Source organism: Lissotriton vulgaris, chromosome 8, assembly GCF_964263255.1.
Source record: "Lissotriton vulgaris chromosome 8, aLisVul1.2, whole genome shotgun sequence".
In the NCBI taxonomy this organism is placed as follows: Eukaryota; Metazoa; Chordata; class Amphibia; order Caudata; family Salamandridae; genus Lissotriton; species Lissotriton vulgaris.
The window spans coordinates 479,014,623-479,026,232 of record NC_141696.1 but is presented as its reverse complement, the minus strand read 5'-3'; positions in this window follow the sequence as shown (position 1 = coordinate 479,026,232).

Genomic DNA, 11,610 nt, shown 5'->3' with positions numbered 1-11,610 from the left:
TCTATTGACTTTGTAAGTGCTTGTTGCAAAGGGGGTAGACAAAGGGGATTATCCACAGGAGTTGGAGAAAAAATGTTTTATGGGCAAAAACATGATTCCGTCTCACATAGTTATGTGGATTGTCTGTCTACTAGAAGCTGTGTTAAAGGCGGTACTCCAGGAAATCTACAATAATCGTGCATTTCCAGGAGTACTACTTGGGGTGTCTGTGGCTACAAGAAACATCAGACATCTTCTCCAAACTAGGCAATAACTAACTGGACCACATTTTCAACTTCTCCTACAAGGATGTTGTGAGTCAAGCCCTTCAAGGCACATTAGAAGTACTTCAAAAAGAGTACAAATAGTGATTTTGCCATTATACAGAATAATATACTTCCATCAAATTAATTATATGTGGGATAATGTACCCATGATTGTACATTGAAAGCTCATTGCAAGTTCCATGAACTATATGAGGACACAGAACTCCAAGGTAACGTGCAGTATCTTTTTAAAAGTACTGTTATGGGTAGATTATTCTACAGAATAAATCGGCTCCTAAGACAACTCAAATGTTTTCCTAGTAAGGTTTGTCTACTTTGTCCACTTTCGTTTTTTCTTTGGATTTTGTACTTTTAGGGCCACATGTACGAACGCAAAAATTAGTGACTTCCTATTTGCGGAGCAATGCGAACAGGAAGTTGCAAATACCCATGTACGTATGATGTGAGACCAAAATGTGCAAGTCAGTAACAAGTCGATTCGCAATTTTGGTACTCACCAATAGCGATAACCACGTTTTCAAATCACATCGAAAATTGTGAATGCGGTCGCAAATTGCAACCCGCACCACAAAAAGGGAAAAAGCACTTTATGGTCATGGGTAATCGCCTCTGAACCAGTAAGTGCCTCACACAACATGCCTGGAGAGCTGCCTGAGTGGAGGAGGAGTGCTGCTGGCTCGTCATCTTCCGAATCTGTGTCCTCCAAACTGAGGTGTAGCACGCGCCTGGTCACCATGTTGTATAAATTGGCACAAGTTGCGACAATTTTGCAGGCTATCTCCGGAGCATATTGGAGTGCACCTCCACTTTTGTGAAGGCCCCGGAATCTTGATTTGAGCATGCCAAAGGCCCTTTAAATTACAGTTCTAGTGAATCGATGGGCAATGTTAAAATGCCTCTCATTTTGATCTACAGGTGTTAGGTATGGGGTCAGAATCCAAGGTCATAATGTATATGCGCTGTCACCTAGCAGATGAAAGGTAAGTGTGAGCATGGCAGGACCTGATATTAGACACACATATGTGTACTTTATCTTACTGCATCACACCACCTAATAAGTAGCCATCTTCAAACTACCCACGTTCCAGTAGTTGTACTCCACTGTGCCTCAAGATTTATGCGTCATGGGTGCTCCCTGGGCATATCACCACTATATCTGTGACATTGGTCGAAGTGGGGGAAAAAAAGTAGGGGAACTGTGGATGGAGAATCAGGGGGCGGGAATAACCGAAGATTGAATCAGTGGGCGGAGTCAGGGGTGTGTCTAGAAAGAGCAAAATACCAATTTTTTGTACGTTTAGCATTTCACTGACCAGTTACAGCTTATAACGTTATTTAATTAAAACAATGGATAAACATGTTTATTTGAGATTTAATTCACTCATAGGGAATACAGGTTTATGTAAAGCGTGTGAAATATAAGGAGGGGAGGCCTGAAACTGGCCAGTGGTAGTTGCAACAGATTACAGATGGAGGAACACTGATGTTACTACACTCTTGTAATAGCTTATTACAAGCCAATAGTAACATGTTTTTCTTATTACAGGCATTTTGTTATGACAAAATAATGAATGGAAGTTGATATAGATGCCACTTATTTTAAAGATATAGTAAAAGTTCTTGGAGTCTGGCACCTGGAAAGAGATGTCCGCCACCATCCCAGGACTCCTCGGTCACTGTGCATTTAAGATGCTTAGTTATAGTAATGTGAGGTGGGGCTAGACTTTTTTTATTAATAGCCTATCAATACAAAAAGCTGTAAAATGTTATTATTCCAGCCTATTTTGTTAGCATTGATCTTACTGTCAACTTGTCAAGTTTCATATTTTGGTGGATACTTTCATTGTTTGCGGTGCACGTGCCGTCATTCAGGTTTGAGGCCCTGCATTACAGAAGTTCAGAAGGTGCATATGAACCATATCTTATTACAAATCTCACTTTCCCAGCCACTGCTACAACATAGCAACAATGGCTGCACACATTACCACAACTGATATTTTGACAGTGGTACGTGTATGTGCATGCTCTGTGATGTTATTGTTTAGGAGTTATAGCGTCTAGGATCAACGTATTTTACAGACAGCAAATGAAAATAGCTATGTGTTCATTATTTCTTCTCTGCCTCATTACGTGTTGTGGTGAAAGTGTGAAATCTGGCACCAACTTTTTTTGCGCTCACTCCTAAATTAGGCATTCCGATAATTTCTATAGGCAAAAGTGTGCAGTAGCCAAATTACTGCATACAACATTGGTACAGAAAAAGTTTTCGCGTATTATTCCTTATTCTACATTACAGAAATTATGTTTTTTTAAACCACAAAAAAAATCCAATAATGTGCAGAAAACAGTATTCGAACCTAGGTGTCTTTGTGATCTCATGACAACCCTACTAGGGATGAGGCCCGAAGTATCCTGAATTGCACCTTCCAAATTTTCAAACGTCCTCACTTTTTCGTTGGACGTTCCTGTGGCTGGTGCTGCAGTGCTTAATTTGAGCCTGTGCCTTCTGGTGCTCGGCACTGATACTTAATTGTCAGCTCCTGCTCAACAACAACAGCGTTTAATAAGTCAATATACATTAAACACGAATAACAACTGTTGCTCACACCCTTATTATAGCTTTCCGAGGCCTGGAATAGTTGAATGATCACAATTGTAGGAGGATTGCGATGGTCAGCACTTGTGTTGGTTCTCTCATTGGCAGCTCTGGCGGGGGCAATGGGTGGTGCAGGAGGAAGTCGCCTCCCGAGATGGACACTGGCACTTACTTTTTTTACCAATTAAGTACCTGTCAGTGCTGTTCCTTCATCTCAGCTGCCGAGTGCTTTCGAGCGTACAAGGCTTCAAAGTGTCGGAGTGCGACTTGCCCTTTGAACTTTGAGGGCCTGGGGGATTGTCGAGGGTGTAGGCTCTGTTACCGCGCGCCGTTTCTTTGACCTCCCGGGCACCTCTCGCAGGCGGCGAAGATGAAAGGCCCTCTGGCGCGAGCCGAGTTAATGTGCGCGCGCGCCCACAGGTGCCGACGTGCACCGTCAACACACCCGGGCCTTTGAAGTGGTGCCTAATCATCTGTTAAAAGCGTGTCAGGGAATAGCAGCAAATACATGGGTATGCCCGAGAGAGCGTAATAAAACCTGGGGAAACGCTAGGTACTACATACAAGTATCAATTTACATTTACATTTACTACAAATTACAAGGGACTCAAAATATCTTTTGAGAATGGCGAGATTTCAGTCATTCTTTTTAGTTGACGTAGGAGTAATGGCTCCTGTTTTGGGAAATCTTGTGGGAAAGAACTCAAAGTGTGCTACTTCCGTGTTTAGGTGGGGTATTTCTGTGTGGGGCCTTCTGAAATACAGCTATGTATATTGTATGTGAATTGTAGTTGCATTTATATAGCGCTTACTACCCCTGATGAAGCGCTTTTTCGGCGAGTCTATAGGCAGCAAGTGTATTGCGGCGATAGCAACTAACCGATGGTTTATAATCACACAAAAAACTGCACCTAGCTTTCGTTTTAGAGAGTGTGCTGGATGCTTTAACAGCGAAAGAGGGGTTGTACAAGAACCGTCACAAGTAATTGCACTGCAGGAGTTCTTTAACGCATACTCTTACACGCCTCAGGGAATCAGCGCCACAAATTCCAAAACCCTGTTTGTAAAAGTGCCAAGAGGGCAAGCCCTGTCCATTCCTACTAATTGTATATAAATATTACCCAATTATTCACTTTTTGTACCATTTTATTATGTTTAAGGGCCAATTCTCAAAAGTATGTAAGAGAACATAAAAACAGTAATACTTTACCTGTTGCAAAATAATTTGTGAATAGGCCCCTCTGAGCTGTGCATGAAGAGCATGTATAAAACGTATTGCATTTTGCGTAACCGTCATTGTTGAGGTATACAGTGATCTGCAGCTCACAATTTGGGCTCCCCACAAAGCGGGATCCAACTCCTATCCTTCTGAGGTCAGTAACATGAGTACCATGAAAGTGGTTAATAGCGCCTAGTGTGTACTGTGGTTATAAACAGTAGAACTGTGGAATGAAGAGCTATGTTGAAAACGTTGTTAATATTTAGAGCACTGTGGAAATGTTAGAAATGTGCCTGTGGGTTTATTACTCCCCTGAGGTATTACCACGTGGATGATTATTCTATATTGATGCCACGCAAACATCCAATGTCGATGGCCCTTGTGTACTAGCAGGATCTCCAGTTCATAGACCAATATTTAGTGAGCTGTAGCACCCTAATTTGCTTTTGATCCAAGAAGCATCCCTGAGATTGGTCTTGTGGGGGAACTGATGGTGGGCACTAATCAAGCTTGAATCGGCCAACGTTTGGACCTGTTTAGCAAATCAGAAGTTTTCAGATTCATAAATGCCAAATTCCCCCATTTTCTACCATAACATATTTAGCTATTGGAAAATACAAGTAAAAACACTGTTCTTTAGTGCCCAAGCCCACAATAAAGCCTGTGACAGGATCCTGTTTCTAGCAGAACAGTCCTGCAGTCTCCCCAAAAAGATTCTACTCAAGATTTTAAGGGAATAATCTAGGAGAAAGGTAGGCCTGTAATAGCTAGTGATTAACAGCATGAGCGCTCCAGATTTTGAGATGGATTTTCTAAAAAAAACTATCGCACCCATGACCTCAATTTAGCCCGTGTTCTACCACAATATTGAGTTTTAAATATCACCCTGTCAAAATATCGTAGCCAGATTATCGCCTTCCGCAATATTGTGAAAGTAAGTTTATAAGTAAGAATAGATTTAATATTTTTAACTCCACATCTATGAACCCTTGAAGATACATACATCTTCAAGTTACTTAGATGTGGAGTTGACAATAGTAAATCTATAGTTATTGATGTATATACTTACCTTCAAAACGCTGTCGTAGATGATAGTCTAGTAAAATATTATCACTTGATATTGTGACATGCATCATGTTGCATCCTTTAGAGACAGATGAGACTGAAACCCACAAATTTAAACGGTATAATGATAGAAATTACCTGGATGTAAAACAAGGCAATGGGTTCAACATCTTCACGAGGATCTTACTTACATCCGCTAGGTGGAAGACCTCAAGACCAATAAGAAAGGCTAGGATGGGTAAGGAAGGAAGCAGAGGAAGAAATGTGAAAAAAATAGCAAATAATGGTGGAGTACAGTCCCGATAAGACACAAAGGGTTAGGTTAGGTCATTCTCGAATTTACCCTACACCATTTTTTGAGTGCCATTTTCACCAATTGAATCTCTGACTTTTTAGCTTTAAATGTAAATATCAATGCCCAGTTCAGAGCCAAAAATACTGCTTGGCCTTCCACTGCTGTGGCTTTCAATTCTCTAGATGGTTTCAGGATGTTGTTTTCAAGATGTTTGCTTGCTGTATCAGTGTTTAGTATTTTCTTGTTTTCTTTGGGAACTTATTTTCCTTTTCATCAACTATTTATCGCATAGTCTAATCATATATTCCAAGTGATTACGGTTGCAGCACTAAAGGTACTTTAATATCTTACGTTTGTGCCACTAGGGTGGGCATTACTCTCTGCCATGACGGCCTTGACAGGCCTCTCTCCTGTTAATAAGAGTTGGGCTGGGAGTACAACTGCTCCTGTTTGGAGCAAATGAGATATGTTGCCAAATTCGTCTGGAGAGCCTTGCTACTATTTCCCAGTTGCTGCACCTCCTTTCTGGACGTGGTAATCCCACTGAGGGTACAAATATACACTTTCATGTACAACACACAAAAATCACAATTTAGAACTACATTGATTCTGGAGTGGGGAGACACAGTATTGAGTTTTCAATACAAACATTGGCCCCACAATATTGACTAGCACTATACCATCAAGGTAAGTAGATCTGAAGTTAGAACAGTTAATCTGTGCTTATATATATATATTTTGACGATATACTGGTAGTCTCTATTGTGAAGTCGGTATTGGTGCAGGCTGCTATTTCTGACCTCACTATTGTGATATAAAACTGAGTTTGGGTGCCTTTTTCTGTCTCAGGGGATTTGATCATGATTGACTGTGTAGGATATGGCTCTCCCAAGAACATATCTTGCAGGGGTTTTCCAGGTCATGGACAAACAGGAGGAATAAGCTAGATTTTACTATATCTGGTTACAGATTTACTGGTGGAAAACTTGTGGGAGCACTTTTAACCTCTTCCAGCACATACAATCACAGATATTTACTCTGGCTGTGGATGGATCATCACCCACAGCTATGCTCCATAACTTTGCTAGTTCTGTGGTTGGTTTGTAATATCTCCTGCAGGGTAATTGTATTACTGTGTCTTGTTTTGCAGCAGCTTGATGTCTTTGCTGTGGCTTCTGCTTTGTTTATTATAGAGTACTTAAGGTTTGCAGCACAGAATGTTTGTTATCATTATTCACAGGAAGGAGAATATATTTTCTTCCTCTCGAGCCTTACCTCTCATTCTATTTGTATTTGTGGTGGGTCTGATGTCATATGAGAAAGATGTTGATGTTGCTATTGATTTAGAATATAACCAGGGATGCTCGAATTATGCAATGTGGCACACACCACACTTACTGCATAGTTACGGATTTACTACACTTTCCACGTAATTCACCTTCTGCTGCTTAATTTGGAGATTTTTCATCAAAAATTGGCTTTCAGCTCAACCCACGTCAAAGCTATTAAAATGTCACCGTATGTATTGCTTCACAGTGGTAGAGTCATAGCTATGTTAATTGGTCTCCCTGTGGTTGCTGATTACTGAATTCAGATGTTAAACTGGTAGGAATTAGCTGAACCTTTTGCCCAAACAGAATTTTTAAAAAAATGACAAAATAATGAAAACTAATGGCAATTTTCTGCATTCTTGCCACCTAAAGTCAACCTGTCTACAAAATGTGCTCCTCCATTTTCATATAATTCCAGTGCACCTGAATAGGACTCATGTGCTAATAGTTCACCTTGTAAGTGTCTGGGTGTTCCTGCTATAAGCCTCCACTAATCATTATATGGAAATAAAAGCAATTTGAACTCCTTAGTGTAGGAGACTCTTTTGTTGCAGCTAGGACCTCATTTTCCAAAGTGTTTTATATGGATACAAAATGTAATGGGGTCAGCCCTATGTGACTTACTATTGTCTGAACATTCCTGAATTCTTTGCTGTTGAACCAAGTCAACATGGTCTGCATTATTTATCGATTCAGCAGCCTAAGGCAGAAGTGAAATCATGATATGCCAGATATTGTGGCATGTTTTAGATGATTGCACATTACGGACTGCTATGCTCTGGGTTAAAAATTATGTTATTTTTCGATAGTCTGACCTTTCAGAGGAGGTGTCTTCCTTGTTGAACCACATGTTTATTTCACTCAACATGATCTGGAGGTAAATCACGATCTCTATATCAGAAAGGTTTATGGGCTGAGAGCCTTCTTAAAGATTGGGACTAGGAGCCTGTTTGTCCAGGAACATGGAAGAATGATTTGAGGCTTAGCTTATTAACTGTCCTTTGGAGCTAGTAGAGTGAGTGACTGTACCCGCCTACAGGGGGTTGTCTGAGGGGGTCCATGGGACCCCATTACCCCTTTCAAAGAGTACCTCTGTTGGTACAGTGACTGTTTTCCATCTCTCTGTGGCTCACAGTCCATGCACCCTCCTTATGATCCCTTGCCTCTGTGCCCGTGTCTATAATACAAAGTGGACAGAGAGGCAAGATGCTTCCGTCATTAGCATGAGGTCATGCCTCCATGCTTGTGAGGGAACGCTACCGTAAGACAGCGCCGGCGCTATATGTCTACCGGCTCTATCTGTATTACAGAAGGGGCCATACAAGCATCTGTAGCCCCCTCTGCACAGAAAACAGGGGTAAATGCTAGTTGCGGCCCGCTGCACTGCATGTAATATGGCATCTGGATTATAAATAGAAGATTACAATGGACGGAACTATATTAGGTGCAGGGGCGTTTCCTTTTGTAAGTTGATTGTTTGTGTTATTAATTTACTTTACCAATGTGGTGAAGCAGACATCATGGTTCCTTTCACCCATAAAGTCTGTGTGTGTTGGACATTGGCTCACCTCTGAGATATAATCACATCCTTGAACTGATGTCTGGTCATTGTTCAGTTGTGTATCAGAATATTGTTAGCAAAAGTATTGTGTAACGTAAATAGTGTCTCCTATATATCATATACAAAATAATCATCCCCACTTTTAAGACCGCTGCCTTCTATTGATCCAAAGTAACTTTAAGCGAGTTTGTTATTTTGATATATCAGTGGCCAAGAACAATTGCTACTTTAAAACACTGCATATATGCACAATATGCAGAATAGGCCAAAACTAGTGTGGGCTGCTTTTGAACCCATCTGGAGATGACATCGCCTGGAAGTTCCGTTGGACTATTCCTATTGGAGCAAAAGCAAGACTGATTTACATACATCTGGACCGGTCTCTGTCCATAGTGGCCAAGGGGAGAAAAATGATGGACTGGAATGCGGCCCAACTAATTACCAGTGAGTGAGATGAATGCAAGCATTCCACCCATCTCATTTGTTTATTTTTACATGATGATAATATACAAGCGGCCCTTTGGTGTAGGACTAAGCAGACGTTGGAATGTGCTGTTGCGCACCATACCAAATATTCCTGCAGTGCCCCGAATGGGGACGGTCGTGAAATATTAGCTCTGGCACAGTGGATTCTCTGTTGATTTGTTTCTATTAAACAGCTGCTTAAAAGCCTCGGCAGCTCTTACTGCGAGCAGCGTGCATTAATCCGCGTTCCTGGAGTACTCGCCTGTGCCAGAGGGCGGCTGCTTGAAACCGCTCTCATTTCTCTGCCTGAGTCTGCTGAGTGCCATCGCTATTCAGCTCCCGGATGGCCTCGTGCACAACGGCCGAACGCGAGCAGTATTTAAAATCCAGCTGCCGCGGCGAGTGCGCGCGGAGCAATAATGAGCGAGTTTTATCTCCGCACTCATCGCGGCCCGGCTCCTAATGAAAACATCATGCGCGGACGTGAGGGCTGTCCGCCGCGCGCCTCGCGAGGCAGGAGCGGGCGAGCTCGACGTGCTCAGAAATGATGTTTGTAATGCGCATTGCTACCGAAGGCGTGCCTGTGCGTCATGACGCACGCTGGCGAGTTTCGGTGCGTTGAGTGGTGGTATGTTATGCTATGCTATGCTATATCACCCCGGTATTCGCTTCTTTATGATAGGTTAGCTGAGGAGTGTTGTGCTTTGTTGGGCGACTTGAGGTTTGCTGTGCTGTGGTACTTTGTGCTGCGTCACGACAGGCAGGTCTGGGATTGCGTGGCATGATGTAATGTGGTGTGCACGGGAATGCATTAGAACTATGTGGTAGGGTATGGTATGGTATGGTAAGGCATGAGGTGGTATGTTATGTTATGGAATGGAAAGCACGATATTGTATACCGTGGTTGGTATGGTGTGGTTTTGTGCGGTACATACGGTATGGTGTCTTATTGTATGGTTTGATAATGTGTTATTGTATCGTTTGACAAAGTATGGTATAGAAAGGAAGACTATTTTATGGTATGTTGATGTGGTATATAACATAGGTTTGCTTTGGTATATGATATCGAAAATTCTGCTTTTGCATGGTATGGTTTGTATGGTATAGTGTGGTGTGGTACAGTATAGTATTGTATAGCACGGGGTAGTATGGTGTGTTTTGATATGGTTTGCATGGTATAGTTAAAGCAGTTCATTGAATGATATGGTGTGGTGTTGTAGAGTACATGCTAAGTTATGGTACAGCATGGTATGGTATATTGTTGTAGGATTTTGGCAACGTATGGTGTGGAAAGATAGGACATTTTATGGTATGGGTGCCATAGTATGGTTTGGTATATAACCTACGGCAGGTATGGTATGTTTTGGTATGATGTGGGATAGTTTATAAAAAAGCAGGTCATTATATAATATAGTTTGCACGGTGAAGTGTGTGGTGGTATGATATGGTATTGTATGGTATGGCATGATACGTTAAAAAAGCAGATTATTGTATGATGTAGTTGTGCTGTGGTACAGTATGACTTTGCCTGCCATGGCAATGCATGGTGTAGAGTGGAGGGCAGTGCTGCGTCGCAGTGTGGAATGGTGTGCCATTGCACAGTATGTGGTATTTTCTCTTACAGTGTCAGAATGGCATTGCCATTATTTTTTAAACTTATCAAGGCGCCACCGTGATGCCAGTTAGATCCTGGCTCCTCGCCATTCTGCTCTTAGATAAGTAATTTTATGACTACCCATCATTCATAAAATTCTACTTGCCTTCGAGTTGGTGGCAATAATCTAGTGGCGATCCACTGTAAATCACAGATGAAACCGAATATGTGAAAGAAAGCACATTTTGTCGGATTCCATCTTTACCCTTTAGCTGTCCCAAGAGAGGACAGAATATAGGGGGGGGAAAGGGTCCATCTCTACACGTTTCCTCCCTATCCTCACCAGTGCTTTTAATGGAAATGAAGTGTAGGTGCTCCTTTTCCCAGAGTACCCTACTGCTACAGAGATATGCCGGTATGTTCCATTAAAATCAATGCAGTAGTGATGAGAAGTGCCAGTTCTCTCCCTTTCAAGTGAAAGAAGTGCAGGTACTGGGTTCCTGACAGTACCTGCCCATTTAAAGCACCGCCTTTCAGGTCAGATTTTGTTGTAGGGGAATGGTGCCAGCGCAGCGGGTCTGATCTATTTTTGATCAGGAATGCGCTGGCACTGGGTCCTCTGAAGGCACAATCGGCAGCTGATCGCCCCCTCGGCTGGGATGGCACAGCTGACTTTATTCAGCCTCCCTTCTCGGAAGAACAGATTTAAAAGTGAATATGCCACTTTGTATTGAAATTGCTTCAATGTGACACATTTAGATGCAGCCAAATCATCAAGTGTGTAACAGGTTTGCACTGGCATCAAAGATTGCAAAATTTGTTTTTTTTTTAATATCCCACAAAATTCACAAATAGTACTTCAAATACACAACATTTTAATTTTTCCTTCTCTACCTTCCCATTGGGAACAGTCAAGAGTGCACAGCAAAATAACTTTAGGGGTCCGATTCACTAAGGGACATACAGCTCTGAAAGTTACGAGTGTGGAGTCTCCGCAATCATAACAGAATCTCTGTACTCATGGCAGAATCCCCGCACTGAGCAGCACAGTGACAGTGCGGAGATTCCGTCGGAGTGCGGAGATTCCGCCATGATTGCAGAGACTTCGCACTCATAACTTTACAAGTCATAAGTCCCTTTGTAAATCATGCCCTAAGTATCTTATTCCAATAGTATTGCCCTTACGGAACATACGTTATTCTGATAATCCACTTACTG